This window comes from Desmodus rotundus, chromosome 5, assembly GCF_022682495.2.
Source record: "Desmodus rotundus isolate HL8 chromosome 5, HLdesRot8A.1, whole genome shotgun sequence".
NCBI lineage: Eukaryota > Metazoa > Chordata > Mammalia > Chiroptera > Phyllostomidae > Desmodus > Desmodus rotundus.
This window is the reverse complement of record NC_071391.1, coordinates 39911959-39938332: the sequence shown is the minus strand read 5'-3', so window position 1 is coordinate 39938332 and position 26374 is coordinate 39911959. Positions and strand designations below refer to the sequence as shown.

Here is a 26374-nt window from a genome sequence, read left to right as displayed (position 1 = left end):
GAAATTCTTAATAATTTTACCTTCGAATTTGTGTTCCGTAAGTGAAGTCTCATGGAATAATGGAGCAAGCACTGGGGGCTTGGACTCTGGACTTAGGCCCACCCACTGTCACTTCCCTGCCTGACCTCCCCCTTCTTGCCTTCACCCTGTGACTGCTGCTGTGCCCTCTGCCTTTGGCAGGGGCCTGGGTGCCAGTGCAGGAGCATCAGTGACAGGCACATGCACCCTGTGGAGGATGGCACCCATGGTGGTGGCCATCCTTGCCCTAGGTTGGCAGTACCATGGTGTTCCTGATGGGTGGCTGGCTGTAGCTGAGTCCTGCCAGGGAAGTCCTCTTGCCTATCCCAGCTCTGAGGGGTTTTGTTGTTGTTGTTGTTGTTGTTGTTGTTTTTAATATATTTTATTGATCATGCTATTACAGTTGTCCCGTTTTCCCCCCTTTATTCCCCTCCACCCTGCATACCCCTTCCCACCCACATTCCCCCCCTTTAGTTCATGTCCATGGGTCATACTTATAAGTTCTTTGTCTTCTACATTTCCTATACTATTCTTACCCTCCCCCTATCTATTTTCTGCCTACCATTTATGCTTCTTATTCTCTGTACCTTTCCCCCCTCTCTCCCCTTCCCACTCCCCTGTTGATAACACTCCACGTGATCTCCATTTCTGTGGTTCTGTTCCTGTTCTAGTTGTTTGCTTAGTTTGCTTTTGTTTTTGTTTAGGTGTGGTTGTTCATAACTGTGAGTTTGTTGTCATTTTGCTGTTCATAGTTTTTATCTTCTTTTTCTTAGATAAATCCCTTTGACATTTCATATAACAAGAGTTTGGTGATGATGAACTCCTTTAACTTGACCTTAAGCACTTTATCTGCCCCTCCATTCTAAATGATAGCTTTGCTGGATAGAGTCATCTTGGATGTAGGTCCTTGCCTTTCGTAACTTTGAAGACTTCTTTCCAGCCCCTTCTTGCCTGCAAGGTTTCTTTTGAGAAATCAGCTGACAGTCTTATGGGAACTCCTTTGTAGGTAACTGTCTCCTTTTCTCTTGCTGCTTTTAAGATTCTCTCCTTATCTTTAATCTTGGGTAATGTAATTATGATGTGCCTTGGTGTGTTCTTCCTTGGGTCCAGCTTCTTTGGGACTCTCTGAGCTTCCTGGACTTCCTGGAAGTCTATTTCCTTTGCCAGATTGGGGAGTTTTTCTTCATTATTTGTTCAAATAAGTTTTCAATTTCTTGCTCTTCCTCTTCTCCTTCTGGCACCCCTGATTCAGATGTTGGAATGTTTAAAGATGTCCTGGAGGTTCCTAAGCCTCTCCTCATTTTTTTGAATTTTTTTTTTTTTAAACATCAGTGCGTGGTTGCCTCACGTGCGCCCCCTATTGGGGACCTAGCCTGCTAGCCAGACATGTGCCCTGACTGGGAATCGAACCGGCAACCCTTTGGTTTGTAGGCCGGCACTCAATCCACTGAGCCACACCAGCCAGGGCTTCTTTTTTTTTGGTTCCCTGTACATTTTCCTTTATTTCACTTTGCATAGCCTTCATTTTTTCCTCTAATTTACAACCATATTCAACCAATTCTGTGAGCATCCTGATTACCAGTGTTTTGAACTGTGCATCTGATAGGTTGGCTATATCTTTGTTGCTTAGTTGTATTTTTTCTGGAGCTTTGATCTGTTCTTTCATTTGGGCCATTTTTTTTTTTTTGTCTCCATGTTTATTATGTATAAGGGGCAGAGCCTTAGGTGTTCACCAGGGCGGGGCGACCCACATCACTGTGCTGTGATGCTGTGCGTGGGGGAGGGGTCCGAGAGGCAACAATGGCACTTGCTCCCCTCCCTGCCGGTTTTCAGTCACTTCCTCCTCTACCCACAAGCAAATTGGGCCCCTCTGGTGCTGACTCCCGGTGGGTGGGCTTGTGCACACTCTAGGCCCCTGTGGGTCTCTCCAACGACCTCTCCTGTGAGGCTGGGAGTCTCTCCTGCTGCCGCCCCACCACCCACGGGTGTTTTCAGTCAGAGGTTTGAGGTTTTATTTCTCCACACTGGAGCCCTGGGTTGCGTGGTCTGTCTTGTTCCCCAGTTGTTCCTCCCAGTTTATCTGCATGTGAATGTGGGACCGCCCGCTCTGCCAGCTGCTGCCTTGCCCACCCCAGTCCTGCAGCCGCCGCCCCACCAGGAGTCCTCTCCGCCCCTCCTACCGGTCTGGATGAATGTTTCTTTTTTATCTCCTTGGTTGTCTGAGTTCCATACAGTTTGCTTTTCTGTCAGTTCTGGTTGTTTTTTGTATTTAAATTTGTTGTTGTCCTTCTTTTGGTTGTGCGAGGAGGCACAGTGTGTCTACCTATGCCTCCGTCTTGGCTGGATGCCCCAATCCCAGCTCCGAGTTTTGAAGATACCTGGGAGTAGCCCATTTGCTGTGGGTTCGGGTGGCAGGCCTGGGCAGGGATGAGGGGGTTTGTCAGGCCCCAGAGACCACCTGCCCCAAGCACCTGGGAGAGCCCACACCCTGTGAAGCTCTTTCTCCAGGCTCTGTGCCCGGAGGACCCTGACTTCCTCCCTCCACCTTTCCTGAGCCTGACTCCTGTTCGTCTCTTCTGGCCGGCTCCAGGAACCCTCCTCCTGGAATGAGTGAGCCACCGAATTCCAACTGCATAATTTCAGTGATTCTAAATACAAGTTAAATACTCCGGTAGTTTCACTTAAAACTGGCATTGCATAATATAAAGAGGGAGGATAAAAGTCATGCTAAAGTTTTTATCACTAATTTTTATTTTAATTTTAAATGTGTTTTATTGTTCAGTTACAGTTGTCCCCATTTTTCTCCCATTGCTCTCCCTTGCCCTGTCCAACCCGCCCCCCCCAATAATGTTTCTTTTAGAATGATGTTAAATAGCAAATAAAAACACCATAGAGTGTGTGGGAGGGGTGGGGGGTAAAATATACATAACATAAAATGTACCATTTTAACCGTTTTTGCCTTACAGTTCAGTGCCGGTAAGTACCTTCACACTGTTGTGCAAACATCACCATTATCCAGCTCCAGAAGCTTCTCCGACTGTGATTCCCCATCACCCGTCCCCCAGCCCTGCAACCACCTTTCCCGTTTCACTTTCTTTGAATTTGACTGCTCAAGGTGCCTCGTATAAATGGAATCATACACTCTTTGTCCTCGTGTGTCCGGCTTTATGTATACGTTTAACAGCACTTTTTGTCCTGCTTTTTTGACCAGGAGGCCCCACGTTCTCTTTTGGCACTGAGCCCCACAGATTGCGTAGCCTGTCCCGCTGAGGAAAGCTCTTCTATTAGCCCTTCTCTTTCCACTGTCTCACGAGAGGTTTGACTTGTGTTTTAGGAACACATATCTGCTTCTCTTTTAGATTACGGGCTCCCTTAGGTTAACTTGGGAATTCAACTTTCCCATGACTCCTGGAGGCCTAGCAGGGCAGCTGGTCCCCTCTAGCTGGTCCCTCTGGCTCTGAACTCCCTTGGCTTGAGAGGTACAGAGAATCCACAGTCCTCCATGTTTCCAGAGTGCGGCTAAAACTGAAAGACAGAAAGGCATGCTGAGAGGAGACTAGCTCAAGATTCCGGCTAACTACATGAAGAGTCAAAATGAAAATTACCTGGCAAAACTTTTTCTTTTCACTCAAGCAAAAGAAAGGGATTCCTGCCCTAATGTCAATTCCAAATTTCTCCCTAGTTGGCCTCACCTCCCCAGGGCTCCCCTAGACACACAGGAGACATCCAAAAGTTCTGAGCACCTTCACTAATCTGCCCCAAAGCCCCGGCTCAGATAAGAGCCAGAGAAGCCGAAGTGGAAAACAGCTCTAATCTGGGTTACAGACTCAGTTGCTGTGCCCTGCAGACAAATTCCGCAGTTTCTATGGGAAAATCAAGGATGTAAAAATCTTGGCTGCTGCAAGGGGGTTGTTTTATCTTTGTAAATAAGAACGTTTTTCTCCAAGCCAGTGACAGGGCTTTCTGAGGAGGGCAAGGAGTTCCAGTTGGGAGCAGCTCGCTCACAGGGCAAGCGTTTCTTCCCCCGCGGCGCCTTTGGGCTTTTCTAGCATCCTGAAATTGTTTCATGTTCTTTTAAACAGAAAATCAGGAACAACAGAAAAGTGGGCCACTTTTTTCTGCATAGGTGATCTTTGCTATTGTGAAGCTGGTGAAACCTTGTGGGTATTTCCAAGTAAAAAAGAAAGGGGCTAAAAGGCTCTATTGGTGAGCGGTGGGGTCAGCCACCAGCAGGAGGCGCTGTGTAGGCTCAGGGAGCCATCCACAGCCACACACTGCTTGCGTTACCACCTCCTTCTAGAGCAAATTAACCAGCTGTGCCTGGGCAGGGGCAATCTTTTCTCTAACCTTGAAGGAGATCTTTTCATGCCAGGAGAAGACAGCGTGAGTCACACTAACAGAAGGATCCTGACAGCCTCCTCAGGGTGCTGGGACGATACCAAGGAAGAAATAAACGCCCACGCCAGGCTGGGACAACCATTTTTTGGCTTCGTAACCAGTGGGCATCTCACATTCAGTACTGAAATGCCAGTTGCAATGCTTGTGCGTGGGAGGTGGTGTGGACTAAATATCATTGTCACTCATGCACTTACAGGGCAAATCCCTGCCAGGCTTTGAGTCCTAGGCCCTAGTCACTAGTCAATACTCCCAAGCCCAGTCCTATTGGATGGATAGGTTGCTGGCAGTATTTAGCATCTACATCACACTCTACAGTCTCAGGGGGAGGTCAGCAAGGCCACCTGCCTCCAGCCCCACAGGGAAGGTCACTTGCTCACACAAAGGCAGAGAGCCCAGATCTGGGCCCCAGTGTGGACCTAGATGCGAGGCAACCAGGTTCCACTAGCTCCTATCCCATGTGCTTAGACAGCAACTATTGGGATAAATGCTCTTTGCTGCCTTGCCTGTGGTTTCAAGTCTAACAAACGGACTCTGACTTTGTTCCCAAGGATAGCTTCTGAAGGAAGTGCCCACTGACAGGGAAACCCCATTCCTGGTCTGGTTCTCCATGTCCCCATCCGTTCATTAGCATTGGAGTTCGACCTCCTTCAAGAACCAGGTAGTCTACAGAGACGTCATACCACAGATGTCCAGGCCCCTAGGAAATGGCAGCCAAGATCTTCCACTTAGAGATTAACTAATTCATGAAGAGGCACTGAAGGGCCTCCATCCATCCTGGTGGCTCTCACAAAGGCATCAGTATCAAGTGGCCCATTGGCATTTCCACTTTGACAAAGATTTCCGCAGGCTCCTGTTCTTTCTGGCCCCTGAGTTTAGATTTCCAGTGTACGTAGATGCTCTGGCTGGATAGTCATCCTCTTTTGACAAGTTGAGTCACAAGGGACCTTCTAGGCAGGCGGGAGGGCACCCTCACAAGGAGGACTCTAAAGGTGGCCAGGAAGTGACTTTCTCGGGCAGAGACACTTCCCCCTGCCAGAGCAGGAGTTCGCATAGCTGCTAGCAGCCCCAACAGCGGGGAAGGCACACACACCAGCCCTCCTTCCCTCTCTGCCCCTAGGGCTCTATTTTGACCATGCTGTGTATCTGCTGTCCTCGTTTCCTGCTACAGATGGAGAGAACAGGATCTACCTACTTAGTTTTTTTTAAATATTTTATTTATTTTAAAAAAGATTTTACTTATTTACTCCTTAGAGAGATGGAAAGGAAGGAAGAAAGGGAGAGAAACATCAATATGCGAGAGATACATAGATGGGTGATGCGTTGCCTCTTGCAGGCCCTCGACTGGGGAACCTGGCCCACAACCCAGGCATGTGTCCCGACCAGGAATTGAACTGGTAACTAACCTTTAGCTTTGCGGGAAGATGCTCAACCAACTGAGCCATGCCAGTCAGGGCCCACCTACTTCATTTTTGACTGCAGAATTATTAACTTTGAAAATAGAAATACGGCCCTGGCTGGGTGGCTCAGTTGGTTGGAGCATCCTTCTGTGCCCCAAAAGATTGTGGGGTTCAACCCTGTCAGGGCACATACCTAGGTTGTGGGTTCAATTCCCAGTAGGGGTGAGTGCAGGGGATGGGGTGTGCAGTAGGGGGATAACCCATCAATGTTTCTCTTTCACATTGATGTTTCTCTTTCTCTCTCACTTCCTCTCTCTGTAAAATCAATAAACATATCCTCTGGTGAGGATTTAAAAAGAAAAAGAAAATAGAAATAGAAGTGAGGCTGTATTTTAACGGTAACAGGTACATAGCTCTTATTTTATTTTTAACTTTTTCCCAGTCAATGAAAGGAAACTTTATTGAGGCCCCAGGGCCACGAGGTTCAGGCAGATGGCTGAACCTGCAGTGGAGGAGGTGGAGGAGGGGCTTTATTTAATCTTCTTGGGGCACAGGTTGTTGGCGTGGCCGCACTTCTTCAGTTGACAGCGCCGTGGTGCAGGTAGGGCCAACACTTGCGGCAGGTCACCTTGTCGCAGGTGTACTTCTGGCTGGCAGAGGGAAGGCTCGAGGATGCCACCCTGAAGGCGAGGCACCAAATGCAGGGTAGGCTCTTTCTCAATACTGTAGTCTGAGAGGATGCGGTCGTCCTCCAGCTTTTGCCCACAAAAATCAGACGCTGCAGGTCGGACAGGATGCCCTCCTTGTCTTGGATTTTAGCTTTGACGATCTCAATGGTGTCACTGGGCTCAACCGTGAGGGTGATAGTCTTGCCGGTCAGGATCTGCATGGAGATCTTCATGTCCACGTCTGCCGGGGAGGCTGCTCCCACCTCCTTGAAGAAAAAGAGGACACAACTCTTATTTTAAAAATGAGGACAAAAACATGACCCGAGAAAAACAAGAATGATGACCACAAAAAGCTCTAATTTTGGAAGAACAGGATCAGAAAGAAATACTTTTTATTTACACTGTATATATATTTTAGTAATAGTTCCCATTCTGGAGCACTGACTCTGGACAAGCTTTTATTTGAGGCACGAGACAAGTGAGTAGAACTGAGGGAAGATGCAGAGAAACGCAAAACCACGGCGATGGACCGTCCCGTAATGTTTTCACATTCGGGACCTTGTGACGACACTGCTACCATCTTTTCTCTCACAGGTGTGTGTCCTGCTGCTGCCATCTATTCCACTGCAGGTAGAACAAGATTCACTCTGATCAGCCCTGGTGACCATCAGCCCAACTGAAGGGTGCCTGTCCCGGAGGGTGTTAGGAAATATGGGAGGTCACCTGCCTTCCACTTCCCACTTCTCACAGCCATGGTGACGTAGCTACTGTCTACCATGATTAGCCACGTTCTGGAGGAGCGAGCAGACGCTCGCCCATCTCCCCCAACCTATCTATTGTTCTTAAGACTCTACTAATTTTGGTGAAGAGAGAAAGAAAGAGGGGAAGCAAGCAGCTCACTGGCAGACTGTTCAGGGTCTCCTACATCTCACTCTCCAAATCCACAGCAGCTTTGAAGGACAGGAGAGTAGCTACTCTGTAAGAGACAGAAGCAGCAACACTACATGAGGTTTGAAACCCTCTCCTAACCTGTCTTCACCATTCCAAGTCCTATGCAGTGCTGGCTGGGAAAGCAAAATGTCATGGCCCCAGGAAATGTTCAAATGAATTACTGAAAAAGGAAAAACGAAGTCTAATTAAACGATGAAAAGATAAATTATGGGTATAAGAAAACTTTTTAGGGTGATAGAAATACTCTAAAACTGGATTGTGGTGATGGTAACATAATTCAATAAATTAAAAGTAATTGAATTGTGTACTTTCAATAGGTGAATGTTATGGTACATAAGTTTACTTCAATGAAGCTGCTAAAAAAAAGAAAACAAACTTTTTAAAAAAATTATGGTTCATCCCGTAAATAAAATGAGTCAGTCCTGTATGCATTCATATGAAACAATCTCCAAAAATATTAAGTGAAAAAGCAAGTTGCACAACAGCATGCATAATACTGTTTATAATTTCTTATTAAAATATTTAAAAGATTACACATATTTGCATAGACTACTTCTGAAAAATGTACAAGAAAATAATAATGTTGGTTGCCTCAAGGTAATAGGCTGGAAGCTAAGGGTAAAAGGGAGACTTACTTTCAACTGTATACATTTTTGTGCCTTTTGAATTTTGTGTTATGAGCTTTTTTAATATCTATTTTAAAATAAATAAAATTGTTGTTTTCAAGAAAGAAGCCCAGTAACATTAAAGAGGCCCTCTACTTCAAACAAATCGCATTTTGTTAAAAGATTTTCTATGTTTGGTCATCAAATTTGAGCTATAGGCTGGCTGGTACAAGTTGATTATAATAAATAGTTTGAATTTAGGCTTCAACATTAGGTTTAAATGTAGACATATGATTGGCTTTTAGCGATATACAAAGGTCTGTCCAGATGGTATCCAGCCATGTAGTATGAAAAATAGAGACATTTATTGAAGATACAAGATATAAGAAACATTGTACATAGGACAATGATACCTCAGTCCCCTTCAAAGTAGGCACCTTGGCACCTCACACAGTTCTCCCCATCACCATCAGCTGCCCTCTCTTATTGTCCTGAATCTCATCAACAGTCTGAAATCTTGTCCATTTCAAAGGTGTGATTTTAGTTTGGGGAAAAGCTGAAGTAACAGGATGCCAAATCTGGGCTGTAGTGGGGCCGAGTGACTTGATGTTTCACAAAAAAAAATTTGCACCAGATGTGATGCATGAGTGGGCATGATGTCACGATGAGGCTGCCAATCACCAGTTGCCCATAGCTGTGGCCTCAATCATCTGATAGTTTCCGTGGAGGAATTTCCAAGCTAAACGCAAAATTTTATGCAGATTCATTGCTCTACTCGCTCAGTCATTTTTAATGTGACAGCCGCACAGTACACATGCTCACTCTATGGCGTCTACCAACCCTTGCTGGCTAGTGTAGTGAAGTTGTCATTGTTCACACATGTGTATTCTAGTCCACTCTCCCTCTCCTTGGCTGCCAGCTTACATCAATGTCACGCAAACCATAATTATATTAACAGGCAGGACTTTTTCTGGACAGACCTTGTATTCTTTAAGGATTGGTGCACTACTTGTTTGGGCTATTCATTCCTCAATATCCAGCCATTCTGTTTTTAAAATTTTTTTAAATGTGTTTTATTGATTTTGTTATTACAGTTGTCCCAATTTCTTATCCTTTGCCCCCCTCTGCCCAGTACCCCCATTCCCTCCAGCAATCCCTTCCTTTAGTTCATGTCCATGCATATAAGTTCTTTGGCTTTTCAATTTCCTATACTGTTCTTAACATCCCCCTGTCTATTTTGTACCTACCAATTTGTACTTCTTAATCCCTGAACCTTTTCTCCCCATTCCCCCTCCCAGCTGATAACCCTCCAAATGATCTCCATATCTATGATTCTGTTCCTGTTCTACTTGTTTGTTTAGTTTGTTTTTTAGATTCAGTTGCTTATAGTTGTGTATTTGTTGCCATTTTAATGTTCATAACTTTGATCTTCTTCATTTGCTTAAATAAGCAAAGTGATTTAACATTTCATATAATATTGGCTTGGTGATGATGAACTCCTTTAGCTTTACCTTGTCTGGGAAGCACTTTATCTGCCCTTCCATTCTAAATGATAGTTTTGCTGGATAGAGTAATCTAGGTTGTAAGTCCTTATTTTTCATCACTCTGAATACTTCTGGCCAGTCCCTTCTAGCCTGCAAAGTTTCTTTTGAGAAATCAGCTGACAGTCTTAAGGGAACTCCTTTGCAGATAACTCTCTGCTTTTCTCTTGCTGCTTTTAAGATTCTCTACCTTTAACCTTTGGCATTTTAATTATGATGAATCTTTGTGTGTTCCTCTTTGAGTCCAACTTGTATGGGACTCAGGTGCTTCCTGGACTTTTATGTCTATTTCCTTCAGCAAATTAGGGAAGTTTCCTTTCATTATGTTTTCAAAAAAGTTTTCAATTTCTTGTTCTTCTCCTTCTGTCACCCCTATGATTCAGATGTTGGTACATTTGGAAAGGTCCCAGAGGCTCCTTATTCTGTTTTCATTTTTTTTTAATTCTTTTTTCTTCTTGCTGTTCTAATTAAAGACTTTTTTTTCCTTATGTTCCAAATTGTTGATTTGAATCTTGGCTTCATTCCCACCACTGTTGGTTCCCTGATGATTTTTCTTTATTTCATTTAATGCAGGGGTGTCAAACTCATTTTCACCGGGGGCCACATCAGCCTCGTGGTTGCCTTCAAAGGGCCAAATGTAATTTCAACTCCTTAACAGTTAGGTAGTTACATTTATACAGTCCTAAAATTATTTCGGCCCTTTGAAGGCAACCACGAGGCTGATGTGGCCCCCAGTGAAAATGAGTTTGACACCCCTGACTTAATGCAACCTTCATTTCCACCTGCATCTTTTTTATGCTACTGCAGTACTCATTGAGTTCTTTGAGCATCCTGATCACCGGTGTTTTGAACTCTGCATCTGATAGGTTGGTTATCTCCATTTCGTTTAGTTCTTTTCCTGGAGTTTTGTTCTGTTCTTTCATTTGAGCCATATTTCTTTGTCTCCTCACTTTGGCAGCCTCCCTGTGTTTGTTTCTGTGTATTAGGTAGAGGTCCTTTGACTCCCTGTCTTAGTAGTGTGGCCTGTTGTAGAAAAGGCACCTATCCAGATGAATATGGCTTCTTTAAATCCTTGGTTGTCAGACTTCCATACAGCTAATTTTCTGATGAATCTGGCTGATTTCTTTTTGTAGTTTAGTTGTAATTTTTGCTGTAATTTTGTGAGGAGGCAAAGCTTGTTTGTTTACCTATGCCTCCACCTTGGCCAGAAGTCTCTGAATCTGTATAGAACCTAAGCAACATGTTCTTTCCCCGACACCCATGGGCTCTCCAGCGATCTTCTAACTGAAGATATTCACTAATTTCTGACTGAAATTCAGCATTTTCCTGGGTTGCGGGTTTGTTCCTCAGTTGGGGTGCATGTGGGAGGCAGCCCATCAATGTTTTTCTTTCTCTGTCCTCTCCCTTCCCTCTGCCACCAACTAGCCGAGTGGTCTGGGCAGTGGCCCCTTGCCTGTGCCGGGCGTCCAGCCATTCTCAATGCCAGGACTGCACTCAGCCACCCCCATTAACAGAAAGGACCTACTGCTCACTTCTCCAGAAGAGCCTGAGGTAATGGGCATACCTTTTACACCCTCTTTGGCTAGCTTTCTTCCTCTTTCTTCCTTATTGGGTAGCAGAAGGACATGAGGAGTGAATAAAGCTCACTGTGTCTTACTCATACTATATGTTCTATGAGTAAGAAGTCATTCAGAGGGAAAAGAGCCCGAAACTAGGAAGTTAGTCCTTAGTCACTTTAGGCTTAATGGGTTCAACCACTAGGAAAATTTTTCAAGGTTTCCTAAACAACTCTTCAATCACTGACAAACTAAAACTGAATTACAGATTAGGTTTAACTATATAGGAATAAAAATGTATGATTTTCAAATCTATGTCAAAGTATAGGTGGTCCTCACAAATATAATGTTAAGCAAACAAAGCTAGACACAGAAAGGGTACAGGCAAAACTATTCCCGCCATTTGCAATCAGGATAGTGGATACACTTGGTGGGGAGGGGGCGTTAGGAATAGGAAGAGAGACCAGAGGGGTGAGGGGTGTTGGCGGGGTCAGCTTTATGGGCACAGGGCCCTCCACTTAGAGAGACCCTGTAGTTGATGTAATGATCTGCTGTCACCATCTTAAAGTCCTTAAAAAAATTTGAACATTGTATTTTCATTTCTCAGTGGTCCCTGTAAATTATTTAGCTGGCCTTCAAGTGTTGGTGAAGTCCTGTTTCTTAATCTGGGTGCTGAAATTTTGAATATTCACCAGACTCTACATATTTTGATATGTTTGCTTTCATGTATGTATATTATACTTCTGTACAAAGTTTAAAAAAGCTGTATTATAGACTACTTTAAAACAAACTCAATGAAACACTTATGGAATGCAGCCAAAGTTGTATTCACAAGAAAATCCATGACCTTAAACATTGTTAATCTGAATAAGAAAATATAAGTCCATTAACAAAGCAGACAACACAAGAAATTGGAAGGGGGAAAAAGTCACAGCAAAGCAAAATCTAAAGGAAGTGAAAGGAAGAAATTAATAAAGATAAAAATAAAATGAATTATTTCAAAATCAGGAAAACAATATAATTGACAAATAAATCTAAGATCTAGTTCTTTGGTGAGTAGGAGGAAGCAAACAATAAAAATGATAAACCACTAGCTAATGTAATAAAAAAGAATGACAAAACATAAGTATTTAAATTAGGAGTGGGGAAGGATTATACCCACGGGTACAGAGAAATGATAAGAAATACAAGGGAATACTTTGCCCATTCCTATGCAAATACAACTTAAAATCTGAACAAAATGGATAATACTAAAGGAAATATACATTACCAATAGGGACTCAAAAAAAGTAGAGAATCTAATCAGATAAATCATCATGAACAAAAACTTGTTAAAAGCTATACCTCGAAAAAAAATGCTGCCCCTAGATGTGTTAATGAACAACTTCTTTCAAACTTGTAGGGAATCAGTGTTTCTCATAGTAGTTAAGATATTCCAAAGCATGAAACAAGAAGTAAACATCCAAGTGTTTCATGAAGCCAAAATCTTATAAAGATTATACAACAGGAAAACTATGAACCAATCCCGATTATAAATACACATGCAAAAGGACTAAACAAAACGTATGAACATAAAACACAGTTTATCTTATTTAAAAAATTTTAAATTACAGTTTACATTCAATATTTAGTATTAGTTTCAGGTGTACTTGCAGTATTATTTATTTATTTATTTATTTAATATTTTGTTTATTTACTTTTTACAATTATATTTTATTGATTGTGCTATTACAGTTTTCCCCAACTTCCCCCTTTATCCCCCCTCCACCCTGCACCCCCCAACCCTCCAGCATCCCCCGGCCTTAGTTCATGACCATGGGTTGTACATATAAGTTCTTTGAGTTCTCTGTTTCCTATATCATTTTTTACCTCTCCCCATCTATTTAATGCCTACCAATTATGCTTCTTCCCTGTACCTTTCCCCCCCATTCCACCTCTCCCTCTCCCCACTGAAAAGCCTCCATGTGATGTCCATTTCTCTGATTCTGTTCCTGTTCTAGTTATTTGCTTAGTTTTCGTTTTTGTTGTTTTTCTTTCTTTTAATTTTTTTAGGTTCACTTGTTGATAGTTGTGAGTTTGTTGTCATTTTACTGTTCATATTTTTAATCTTCCTTTTCTTAGATAAGTCCCTTTAACATTTCATATAATACTGGCTTGGTGATAATGAACTCCTTTAACTTGACCTTATCCGGGAAGCACTTTATCTACCCTTCCATTCTAAATGATAGCTTTGCTGGATAGAGTAATCTATGTAGGTTGTAGGTCCTTGCTTTTACTTTGAACACTTCTTTCCAATCCCTTCTTGCCTGTAAGGTTTCTTTTGATAAATCAGATGATAGCCTTCTGGGCACTCCTTTGTAGGTAAATGCGTCCTTTCCACTTGCTGCTTTTAAGATTCTTTCTTTGTCTTTAATCTTGGGTAACTTAATGATGATGTGCCTTGGTGTGTTCTTCTTTGGGTCCAACTTCTTTGGGACTCTCTGAGCTTCATGGACTTCCTGAAAGTCTATTTCCTTCACCAGATTGAGGAAGTTTTCCTTCATTATTTGTTCAAATAAGTTTTCAATTTCTTGTTGTCCTTCTGGCTCCCCTATAATTCGGATTTTGGAACGTTTCAGGTTATCCCCAAGGTTTATAAGACTCTCTTCACTTTTTTGAATTCTTGTTTCTTCATTCTGTTCCTGTTGGATGTTTATTTCTTCCTTTTGTTCCAAATCATTGTTTTGAGTCCTGGTTTCCTTCCTGTCACTGTTGGCTCCCTGAATATTTTGCTTTATTTCATTTGGGGGATCTTGCATTTGTTCTTTCATTTTGCGACCAAGCTCAATCAGTTCTGTGAGCATTTTGATTACCAGGGCTTTAAATTCTCCATCAAATAGGTTGGCGATCTCCTCATCGCTTAGCTCTCTTTGTGAGGTTGTGCTCTGTTCTTTCATTTTGGCCCTATTTCTTTGTCTCGGTGTTCCTGATAAGTTGTAAGGGGTTGGGGCCTTAGGTATTCCCCCAGGGCAGGGCAAACCTCCTTGCTGTGCTGCGTTGCTGCCTGTGGGGGAGGGGCCAGAGAGGGAACAATGCAGCTCACCTGCTGGGCTCCAGCGCACTTTTCAATGAACTGTCTCTTGTGAGACTGCGAATTTCTCCCACCCCCGGCAACCTCCGTAGTCCACAGCCACCTCTGAATCTGTTTCCCCTTTTGTCAGCCCTTCCTTCGCAGCCTGCGGCCTCACCGCAGCCAGCCCTGCCCCAAGGTCCGCCCCCTTACTTGTCTGGTTGTTCTATTCCACTGTTTCTTTAACTCCATGGTTGTCGGAGTTCCATGCAGTTTGATTTTATGGCACTTCTGATTGTTTATTGATTTTAGATTGGTTGTTATCCTCCTTTTGGTTGTGTGAGGAAGTGAAGAGTTTCTACCTACACATCCATCTTTGCTGGAACTCCCAAGAGCTCATCTTAAAAGAACTATTTATTTACTTTTTAAAGAGAGGGGGTGGGCAGAGGGAGAAAGAGAAGAAGAGGAACAGAAATATGCAATAGATATATTGATTGGTTGCCTCTCACACCTCCCCAACTAGGGAACCTGGGCTGCAACCCAGGCATGTGCCCTGACTGGGAATCGAACCTGCAACCTTTTGGTTTGCAGGCTGGCACTCAATCCACTGATCCACACCAGCCAGGGCTACTTGTAGTATATTTTAAAAACAACTTTACTAAGTACATTTATTTCGGGAAGAATCAAGTCATAAAATCTAAGAAAATCCATTAATTGAATTTTCCATATGAGTAAAAAGGAAAAAACAGAATTAAGAGAAGTGCTAAAAATTTGATAGAGTTTAATATTCATTTTTCATATTATGATAAAAGAATACTTATTTAATATAACAGATATAAATCCTGTGTACATGACATATACATGTATACACACCTTATCAACCAATGTTATCCTTAATGTCCCCATTAAAGTCAGCAGTAAGACAATGATGCTCTTCACCTTTCCTATTTTCAGCGCCATGTTCTAACCCACTGAGCTATCTGGACACTGAACACCTCTCCTATTTTTTTATTGTTGTTCTAGAAATGCTAGTTAATGCAATTAGACAATAAAATAAAATGAGAGTCATAAATTCTGGAAGAAGGAGAGATTTATCAATTATATGACTGCCCACATAGAAATCCAAAATAATCAACAGAAGAATTGTTATAAACAGTATAAGAGCACAGAACTTTGTGTGTGTATTTGTTTTATACTGGTCATTCTTCTGTGGTCTTACGTTATTTCCAACAATTGGTTGACAAGCATATGGACACACAGGGCCCAGGAAGTCAGCAGAGCTGGGCAGTGATGGGAGGCAGTGGGGGTGGGCATCAACACTTAATGCTTGGCTGCTTCAAAAACCCTGCAGAAGATAGGTGATTCCATCAATACTGGCAGGAATGTGTGTGATCATTCTATCTCCTAAACTCAACTCCTGGTTCAGTTAATATTCTGAAGCTGATAACCAGGGATGAAGCCTTTTCTTTCATACTTAGAAGTGAGCCTATAAAAAATATATGCATCCCTATGTTCATTGCGACATTATTTACAATAGCCAAGATGTGGAAACAATCTAAGTATCCACTGACAGACAAATGAATAGAGAAGAAGTGGTACATATATGCAATGGAATATTGCTTGGCCACAAAAAAGAGTGAAATCTTTCTATTTGTGACAACATGGATGCACTTAGAGAGCACTATGCTAAGTGAAGTGAGTCAGAGAAAGACAAACACCATATGATTTCACTTATATGTGAAATCTAAAGAACAAAGGAAAAGAACAAAACAGAAATAGATTTATAGAGATAGAGAACAAATTGATGGCTGCCAGATGGGAGGGAGATGGGAGCTGAGTGAAGAGATTAAGGTGAAGAGACTAAGAAGTATAAATGGCAGTCACGAAATAGTCACGGGGCTGTGAAGCACAGCATAAGGAATATAGTCAATAATATTGTAATAACTATGTCTGGTGCCAGGGGAGGATCACTTCATAAATTATATGCTGTATATCCAAAACTAATATAATATTGTCAACTGTAATTTAAAAATTACAGGCCTAACCCTGGCTGGTGTGGCTCACTGGATTGAGTGCCCGCCTGCAAACCAAAGGGTCACCAGTTCGATTCCCAGTCAGGGCATATGCCTTGGTGGTGGGCTAGGTCCCAAGTAGGGGGCGCATGAGAAGCAACCACACAGTCATGTTTCTCTCCTTCTCTTTCTCCCTCCCTTCCTCTCTCTCTAAAAATAAATAAATAAAATCTTTTTTAAAATAAATAAATAAATAAAAATTATAGCCCTGTCAGGTGTGGCTCCATAGGTGCCAGCCTGCAAACGGAAAAGTCTCCAATTTGATTCCCAGTCAGGGCACATGCCTGGGTTGTAGGCCAGGTCCCCACCTGGAGTTGTGCAAGAGGCAACTGGTCACTGTATCTCTTGCGCATTGAAGTTTCTCTTGCACATTGAAGTTTCTCTCCCTCTTTCTCCATCCCTCGCCCTCTCTCTAAAAATAAATAAAATCTTTTTACAATTAAAAAAAATCAAAATATTTTAAAAATTAATTAATTTTTTAGAGAGAGAGGGGGAGAGAAAGAAACATTGCTTTGTTGCTCAACTTATTTATGCACTCATTGGTTGATTCTTATATGTGCCCTGACCAGGGATCAAACCCTCAACCTTGGCATATTGGGATGATGCTTTAACCAATTGAGCTACCTGGCCAGGGTCACAATTTTTTTTTTTTTAAAGAAGGGAACCTATAGTAAATTAGAAGAATCCTGGAAGCCCTGTTCCTTAACAGCAGCTCATCACCGGCTGCAGCCAGAGCACCGGCTGCTTGTCGTCTGAGACGGGCAGTAAGACCAGTCCAGGTGAGGTATCCAGGCTTAGAAAACAGAAGTACTATCTCTTTTCCCAGGAGCAAAGCTAGAGAAGGGAGATAGGGGTGTGGAGAAGGGAGGAAAGGGAAGAAGGGCTCAGGCATCAGTGACCTGGGAGGAGAGTTCCAAGTGTGTCAGAAAAGGGAAGGGTATAGGTCTTCAGGACTGGTCATACTTCCATCTGCCCTGTTCTGTTTTAGCGACAATGATAAGGCCTTCCTCCTGGCTGTCTCTTCACCAGCACCTTAGCAGTTTGATTTGTTCTCTCATGCAATCCATAAATAACCCTTAGAAGTGAGGGTTTTCCTTTTTAAAGATTTTATTTATATTTTAGAGAGGGGAGAAGGAGGGGGATAAACATCACTTGTCGTCTCTTATGTGTCTCTCACTGGGGACCTGGCCCGCAGCCCAGCATTCAGTTTGCAGGCTGGCGCTCACCCCACTGAGCCACACTAGCCAGGGCAGAAATGAGGGAATTTTTTGGATAATTTTGTGTATTCCTCCAGATATCTTCTTGTGGTAAATACATTTGCTTTAGGTTACTTTTCTTCTTTTTAATGCCGTATTATCTTTAATTAATTCCAAAGACTCTTCCAATCATGCCACCTAGAGCCCGTCTCATCCACTGCTCTGTTTGGCTGCCAGTGTCTTGTCTCTCTCTTCAGCAATGTTGAGGTCGACAGCCTTTCCACAAGGGAGGGAGATCCATGGTTTGTTGCCTTTGCCAGTAACAAAAATGTTGGAGAGCCGGGGCAAAGCTGTTGCCACTGGCGCCTTTCACCTGAAATACGTCAAATGAACCAGGGCGTGTCTCTCTGTTGGTTGCCACGTCAGTTCTTCTCAGGTTAGCACCTCCAGTCACCATATACAGGTTACCAGGGTCAAACTTGATGAAATCAGCACTTTTGCCAGTCTCCAACTCAATCTAATGGTGTCGTTCACCTTGATGAGGGGTCAGGGTAGCGGACGGTGCGAGCATCACGGGTTACAGATGAAGGATTCCTTTTGTGCCCACAAAGACCTTCCTCACTTTGCACGACTTGCACGTGGCCTCCTCGGGTGTAACCGATGGACAGCAAAGTGACCCTTGGTGTTACAGATCAGAGGGAAATTCTCTCCAGTCTTGTCAATGCTGATCTCACCCTTAAGACCAGCAGGGTAGGTTATATCTGTTGGGACCGTGCCATTGACCTTAAGAAACAGCTGCATGCAGATCTTCTTTACCTCGTCTCTTGTTAGGGCATATTTAAGTCTGTTCCTTAGGAAGATGATGACAGAGACATTCTCTCAGCTTGTGGGGACCGGTAGATGGCCGAGGAGCAAACACAGTGGTCAGTTTATCCAGCATCCAATGCTTTGGAGCTACTACATGCTTCAGATGCTTCTTGGGACCACGGGCCACAGCTGCTGTGGTAGGCACAGAAAGAGCTTCTTATTATTTTTTAAAGGAATCACGAATAGAGTTTTGCAACTCTTTTTCATTATATCTTAGATATCTTTTCATTTTGTACATATAGCTCTGTCTCATTATTTTGTGAACTGTGGTTACTTAGTAGTTAATGGCTTGATTTTTGGTATGATAAGCAATGCCTAGAATGCCCTTCTTCCAGCTCTCCATTTGGCTGATGCCCTCACCTCATTCTGGTTCCTGCTCACGTGGCACCTTTCCAGAAAGGTCTTCCTACATCACACTGTTTAAAGTAGCACTTCACTCCAACCCTCTACCACTTCTTAATCCCTTTTATTTTTTTAAAAGAACTTATCACTACTTGACTTTTTTGTGTACATTTGTTTATTTATGTACTTTCTGTATTCACCAGAGACCTCAAAAGTTTCCTTCAAGTAAAACTTAAATATACCCTGGCCGGGTAGCTCAGTTAGTTAGTTAGTTAGAGCATTGTCCCTGTATGCCAAGGTTGTGGGTTTAATCCCTGGTCAGGACACATGCAAGAATCAACCAATGAATGCATGAATAAGTGGAACAACAAAGTTGGTGTTTCTCTCTCTCTTTCTCCCACTTCCTCTCTCTCTCTCAAATCAATCAATAAAAAATTTTTAAAAAGTAAAAATTTTGTTTGTTTCACTGCTGTGTTCCTCTGTGTGCACAGAGGGGTGCCAGGCCCACAGGAGAATCTCATTAAGTATTTACTAAACACTTGGCAGCCAAACAGAGCAGTGGGTGAGACAGGCTCTAGGTGGCATGATTGGAAGAGTCTTTGGAATTAATTAAGTATTTAAATGAATAAATACAGTGATAAACATTCTTTTACTCATTTTTGCAAATCTGTGCAAATGTTTCAGTGGACTTGCTAGGTCAAAGAGTATTAATACTTAAATTGTAACAGAAAACATCAAAACAATCTTTTAAAAATACGCCCTGGCTGGTGTGGCTCAGTGGATTGAGCGCTGGCCTGTGAACCACAGGGTCGCCAGTTCGATTCCCAGTCAAGGGCACATGCCTGGGTTGCAGGCAGGGTCCCCAGTGCGGGACAGGTGAGAGGCAACCACACATGGGTGTTTCTCTCCCTCTTTTTCTCCCACCCTTCCCCTCTGTCTAAAAATAAATAAATAAAATCTTAAAAAAAAATAGTACCCATTTACACCCATCCCCACAGTATATAAGAATGCATTTCCCCAGGCCTTTTGCAACACAGGATAGTATCAGTCTTTGTGATCTTTCCTCTTGATTTTAGAATTTAAAATATGTGCAGGTTTTATGGTAAAACAGAAAAGTAAAGGTGCAAGTCTGCCTCTGTGGGTCCCACTTCCCTCCTTCTCACCGTATAAGCTGTGTGCCCTTCTGTCTAGACGAACTGGCATCGCACTGCATAATGGGTCTAGCCCACAGGGGGGCAGGGAATGACGCCGCCTTCCTCACGTCTCCCTTAGTTCCCACCCTGACCTTACTCCTTTCTTGCCGGGGTTGGAAGAGCTTGTCTTTAAGCCAGCAGTAACCAGGAGTCTCAGAAACAGAGTCTCAGTAATACTAGCTCCGTGACTGTGTGATGCGGGCCGATCTGGGTTTCATTTTCTTCATCTGTAAAATGTGAACATAAAAATACCTCTCTTGAAGGGTTCTGTAAAGATTAGATAAATATGTAAAGCATTTGGCTCAGTGCCTACCCTTTCACTGGCACTATACCTCCCCTGGCTCCCTCAGAATCACCTAGCGCTTCGTAGTACTTAGGACATTTTTCGTATTCTGAGCTGTACAAAGGTGATGAGGAGTGGGTAGGACACAGGTGGTGCTCGACCATAGCAGGCACCCAGTAGATGACTGCCAAATAAAGCTGATTTCTGCATTCAGGAACTTGTTCACCCTGGCCAGTGTGTTTTTCCATGTATACATTTAAATCGCCCATTGTCTGATCCTATCACACACTATTGGGCAAGCCACTGGGTGAGCTCATCTCTCAGTCCTGTCTGGGCTGAACAAGGCCTTTTACAGAACTTTAAAACTGACTCACCACTGAGTCATCAAAACACAGAAATACCCAAACACTCCTGTTGCTACACAAAAGACCAGCATGGGCTGTCTGCTTTACCTCCTTTCACTCTTCGAAAGAGACAGGGCCCCTTGACTCACTGGAGGAGGGTCATCACATCTTTTGTGCTGCTGTAATCTGAACAAAGCTGGTTTAAATAAGCACAGTGTGGCCAGCAAACAACAGGCAGTTCTCGTGGTCATCCAGGTCATTTCCTGTCTAAGCCACTAACCCAAGAGAGGCCATTAATCAGTGGTCTGAATGTGTACTGAGCCCTGGCTTTCTGTTGGGCACTCCCTTATGATTCTTCCTATTCATAGCCTTTCTGTGAAGTGACCTTTTCAGTTATTGAAATTCATTAAGAATATAGATAAAAGCAGCCTTTTGTGCCTCTGTAAAGGACATAAAAAAGGAATAGTGGAGAAAATGGGGCTACTCAGTTACCCTCCAGTAGAAAGTAGTTTTAAAAAAGCAAGTAGGAAGCACCATGTTTTGCTTCACAGAACTGTAATTTTAAATATGTTGGTTAAGAACTCCGCTCTTATCTAGGAAGGATAGGGTCAGTGATCAGCATTTTCTCTTGGGAAAGTCTTGAAGTTTGTATCATTGCCACAGGGCTGACCGATTGCAGTGGACTATCAAGTCTTTCAAGATGAGGTGGCCTGTGGAAGGGCTGAGATAACTGGGAGCAAGCCTGAAGACTTCTTTCACGAATAAGGCGTATTATAGTCAAGGTTCTGTGCATGTAAAGACACATTTAAGTGCCCTAGAATGGTTTCTAATAGCTGAAGACCCCAAGCAAAAACTCAATGAGGCTCTTAGATCCTCAAACTTCTTGCATGTAATTCACGTAATTGATATAATCCATACCTAAAAGATATAATGAAATCTGCCCTTCATCTACCTTATATAAATGTTAGGATAAATGGCAGTAGTGTATTATTGAGTTGGCCAAAAAGTCCGTTTAGTTTTTCCTGTAAAATAAAAGACACATTTTTCATTTTCACCAGTAACTTCATTAATTTGGATATTTTAAGTATGTCGGCTATCTCCCACGTGGTATAACGTTGATTGTTCTCAATTAATGTTTCCATTTGATCACTATCACCTTCAACTGGTCTACCTGACTGTGGAGCATCATCCGGGGGGAAATCTCCAGCAGGAAACTTCCCAAACCACTTTTGACATGTTCGATCAGTCACAGTACCCTCCCCATACACTGCACAAGTCTTTTTTTGCCTTACAGTTGCATTTTTACCTTTCTTGAGGTAATAAAGCATAATATGCCAAAAATGTTGCATATTTTCTTCCATCTTCAATATTTAAATGGCTACACATTCACCAATTTTGATAAGTTTTTTTAAATGTATGCAGATGTGACAGCTGTCACAATACAATCTAACAAAATCATTTCAAATAAAGTTCAAGAAAACTAAGTGCTACTTATGGAAAAAAAAAACCAAAAGAACTTTTTGGCCAACCCAATAATAGTCCTTAAAGGCTATTTAGGCATGAATAGAAATGTTTACTTCATTAAAATACAATCTTTCAAATGGTCACTTTTCCTGAGCTATGCTTTTCAAGTCCTTATTATATCAATATTATCTCTGTTTTGATTTGATTATCCTCACTGGTTATAAAACCATTAACAAGTGTGGATTGTTCTCCAACAATATTGTGTGCTATAATTAAAAGCACACATAACATTGATTGAACACTGTAAGGAACAAGGCTAGTCTCAGATCTAATCCATTGAACAACTAAGGAGGAAATGGATTTGACTATACCATACCATATGTTCAAGGTGAGCTGATGAATGAACATGTGCTGAAATAGTCAAACATCATCCAAACCATCCATCAGAGGGTATTAACACAAGTGAGAGCAGACAAATCTGTACCTGGGAAGTCAAACAGGTGCAGTGGTAGGAGTTACCACATTCTAGCCTGAGATCTGGATTCCTCGGGCCAACTGGCAGTTGGTAACTGGCAGTTAGAGCTGGGTGGAAGTGAGTGAGGTCTTCTGAGAGAACCAGCCAAAGAGAAAAGGTAGAGACAACAAGGAAGATAAAGAAAGATAGCTTAACTTTTTAAAGCTTATTTGGTTTTTAAGTGAAAAACAGATTTGACCAACATGAGGTTTTTTAAGTTTTAAAACATTTATTTGAGTTTTGAGAGAGAGAGAGAGTCATAGATTTGTTGTTCCATCTACTTATGCATTCATTGGTTGCTTCTTGTATATGTCGAGACTGAGGATTGAACTTGCAATCCTGGCATATTGGAACAGTGCTGTAATGAGCCACCCAACCAGGACCAACTTTTTATTTTTTCAAATTAGAAATCAGAGTAGGCTCTTGTGTCGAGAAAGTTATTATTTCTCCAGAATCAAAAGCATAAATTAGAAAAAAAATTCAGCTTTGTTAAAGCCTGACTAATTGGATGAAACATTCCTACAGACTGAAACATTAGTTCCCAGTTCTGAAGGATCTTTCATTCAAAAATGCATTGTTCATAATATGCACATATATCCATGTGCTTGTATATAGAAAGTATTTGAGAGAGTGACTTAAGAATCTCCATTACAAATCTTTAGAGCGGGAATCTTGCTGCTTGTGCTAAGGAAGGCAAATGGGCTGACAATACTGGTATTAAAGTGCTAAGTCATCTGTCTTTAATGGGGATAAACAGCTTAAGTTTGTTCTGCCAAAATCTAGAGGCAAGATTTTTACTCAGTTATTACAACACTACCACAAGCTCGTGGATTCTGCAAAAGTTGCCTAGCAACATTATAGTTAGAAACAACACTGGGTAGAGAAAGAACAGGAAATCTGATTAGTTATGTCCTAGGGCAAGTGGGTGTAGCCCTGTCTCTCCAGTACAGTAAGTACTTTACTCAGAAACAAGAAATTTAAAAAATCAGAACAATCACTAAGGATTTCAGTTAGGGCACTGCTGCAATCAAATCATAACACTGTGCCACGTTCTCAGCTGGAGGAGGCAGGGCATGGGTTTCATACTCATTTTGACAGGTTTGTTTTAAGGAACACAAGATTTTTTAAAATAAATGTTCTGGGGCTGCCTTTTAAATTTTTATTTATTAATTAGAAAAATATCAATATTGTTCCACTTAAGTGTGCATTCATTGGTTGCTCCCCGTATGTAGCCTGGCTGAGGATCAAACCTCCAACCTTCACATATGGGGAAGATGCTCTAACCAACTGAGCTATCTGGCCAGGGGCCTGAAACACAAGATTTTTGTTAAATTATTCCAGAAACATTTATTAAGTGCCTTCTCAGGGGTCAAGGGACACTGCTGGTTGCTGAACCTCTAAAGACAAAACTTGATCTCAACCGGCCCATGGTAATCAAAGTGTTGTATAGTCTATGCCAGGTGTGGTGGCAAGTCTGGTGTGTGGAATATTGTTTTTCACTTGGAAGTAGAGTAAGTCAAGGAAAGGCTTTATAGAGGCAATGGTTCTTATACTGTCCTATTTTCAACTTTTAAAGAAATTCCTTCTTTCCCCCAGTCATTCTGTACATTCGTTGGGAATTTACCTCTTCTGTTCTGTGTGAGGACCTGGGTGCCAAGAATTTAAAGTTCTAGGGCGGTGGACCAAGAACTCTTCCCTTCCTGTTGGGATCCCAGGCCCTTTTGCCCCAGCCTAGTTCAAGGACCTCCCAGTTTGGGGAAGCAGATGAGCGGTCAAATTAAGAGTTGCGAAAAACAACATTAAAAGAGTGTTTACCTCCAGGAAGGGGACTTGGGCTGGGGGCTGAAGGAGTAGGTGGGAGACTTCTGTACCATTTGAATTTATATTGAGAGAAAAAAATAAATCAACAAAGATTTAAGGGCTTTATTATCGTGAAGAAAATATTGAACATCTAAGTCACACCAGAATACTGCAATATACAAATGGAAAAGGTCCCTACACTCACGGGGTTTCATTTTCTAGAACCGGACAGTAATAAATAACACACTTCGAGACAAGATATCAGCCTGTTAAGGAAATAATGCAGGGTGCCCTGGCCGGGTGGCTCAGTTGGTTAGAGAGCATCCTCCAGATTTGCCAAGGTTGTGTGTTCCATCCTGGTCAGGGCACATACAAGAATTAACCAGTAAATATGTGGAACAACAAAACAAATTGATGTTTCCTTCTTCTCTTCCTTCCTCTCTCTCTAATAATACATTTTAAAAAATTTTTTTAAAAAGAAAGCAGAGTGCTATGAAGGGGGAGTGGGGGTGTGATAGCAATAGGGGATAAAGAATTCCTATATGGGAGGGGCTTAGGGGCAATTATCAAGTGGGGATAGTGTTTGTGGGGCTTTAAATTCCCACTTACTTAGGAAGCAAGCACACTATGTTTATACACAACTCATATTACAGATTAATAAAGAGTCAAAGTTTCCTAAAGTTATTTTTTGTTTACACTTCACATGAAATTGGGAAAATGTAAACTATCCATATCAAAAAATTGTATCTGTCCTCACGAGGACTGAGGGAGAAGAGGCATTGGAGGGAGAGTGCTAAACATCACTCCTTGTCTTTGGTCGCCATGAATCAAAGAACGCTTTTCCTGGAGACACACCAAAGGGGTAGATTTCCTGTCTTCCAAGTGTTTAAAATTAAATTTGGATTAACATGCAAAAAGACGTTTATGTATCACTTAGCAAATATCTATAGAAAAGAGTGGTTCACCCTTCACTGAGACGTTAGGGAATTCCCCATGTGATAAGTACTAAGACGTGTTTCCATTATTGAAAATCCAGCTTTAGCCCTGGCTGGTGTGGCTCAGTGGATTGAGCGCTGGCCTGCGAACCAGAGGGCTGAGGGATGGATTTCCAGTCAGGGCACAGGCCTGGGTTGCCAGGTCCCCAGCAGGGGGCAAGTGAGAGGCAACCACACTTCGATGTTTCTTTCCCCCCCTTTCTCCCTCCCTTCCCCTCTCGCCAAAAATAAAATCTTAAAAAAAAGAAAAAAGAAAAAAAAATCCAGCTTTAGTTTAGCCTTTGAAAACTGTTAGAACGACATACACAGTAACGTGTTAATATTCATACTGTAAAGTGCTACAAGAAGAAAAACACACTAGAAATCATTAAGTAAAACAACAAAACTACATTAACAAACTTTACCCACAGATGCCCAGAATTCATGAAAAGTGTACTCTGATGTGAAGATATAAATTGTTTCCCCCCACCCAGAGGGCAATTTGGCAGTTTAAATCTTTTATTCCAGTAATACTCACTTCTGTATCTTAAGGAATAACACACACACACACAAAGTACAGAGGAAAAAAACATGAGAAAGAAAAATATTCACCATGGGGTTATTTACAATTGACAAATTGAGAAATTCGTATATGCGACAATAAGGGACAGATTAAGTCACAATTTGATGGAGTACTAGACGAATTTCTTTTTTCTTCTAAAGTTGCGTTTAAATTTGCAGCAGGCTGGGTCAATGGGTTTCGCCAACACCTGCCCAGGTGCTGGCAAACAAACACCGTGTTCGGTGCTAGGGCCAATTGCGCTGTTTATTTCCTGTGGCCAAGTCTAGAGTGGACTGCAGAGGGGACCACGGCCCAGGGGAGCCCACCTGGCTGCAAGCACACCCCACGCTAACAGCCAGTCTAGGGTAAAACTGAGTCTCCACAGGCGACCCCCAAAGCCGGAGTCCTCGCCCGGAGAACTAGCTGATTTCGGTTAGGCAATCTGCTCACACAGCTCGGAAAAGCCCCGAGGCCGGAATCTACATTTCCGGTTTAGACCTCGACCCAGGAACGTGACTGCCTACAGCCACGCCCACAACGCCCAGGACCGGGTACTGGAGGCGAGTCTCCACGAGTAGCG

The 26374-nt window shown here is 42.5% G+C and overlaps 2 pseudogenes; both read right to left on the bottom strand.

Annotated features, from left to right (window-relative positions):
• Window positions 1-6215: 6215 nt before the first annotated feature.
• The window catches only part of LOC112303398 (ubiquitin-ribosomal protein eL40 fusion protein-like), a 20787-nt pseudogene continuing 628 nt past the window's right edge, over window positions 6216-26374 (bottom strand).
• LOC112303218 (small ribosomal subunit protein eS4, X isoform-like) lies at window positions 17662-20405 on the bottom strand (annotated as a pseudogene).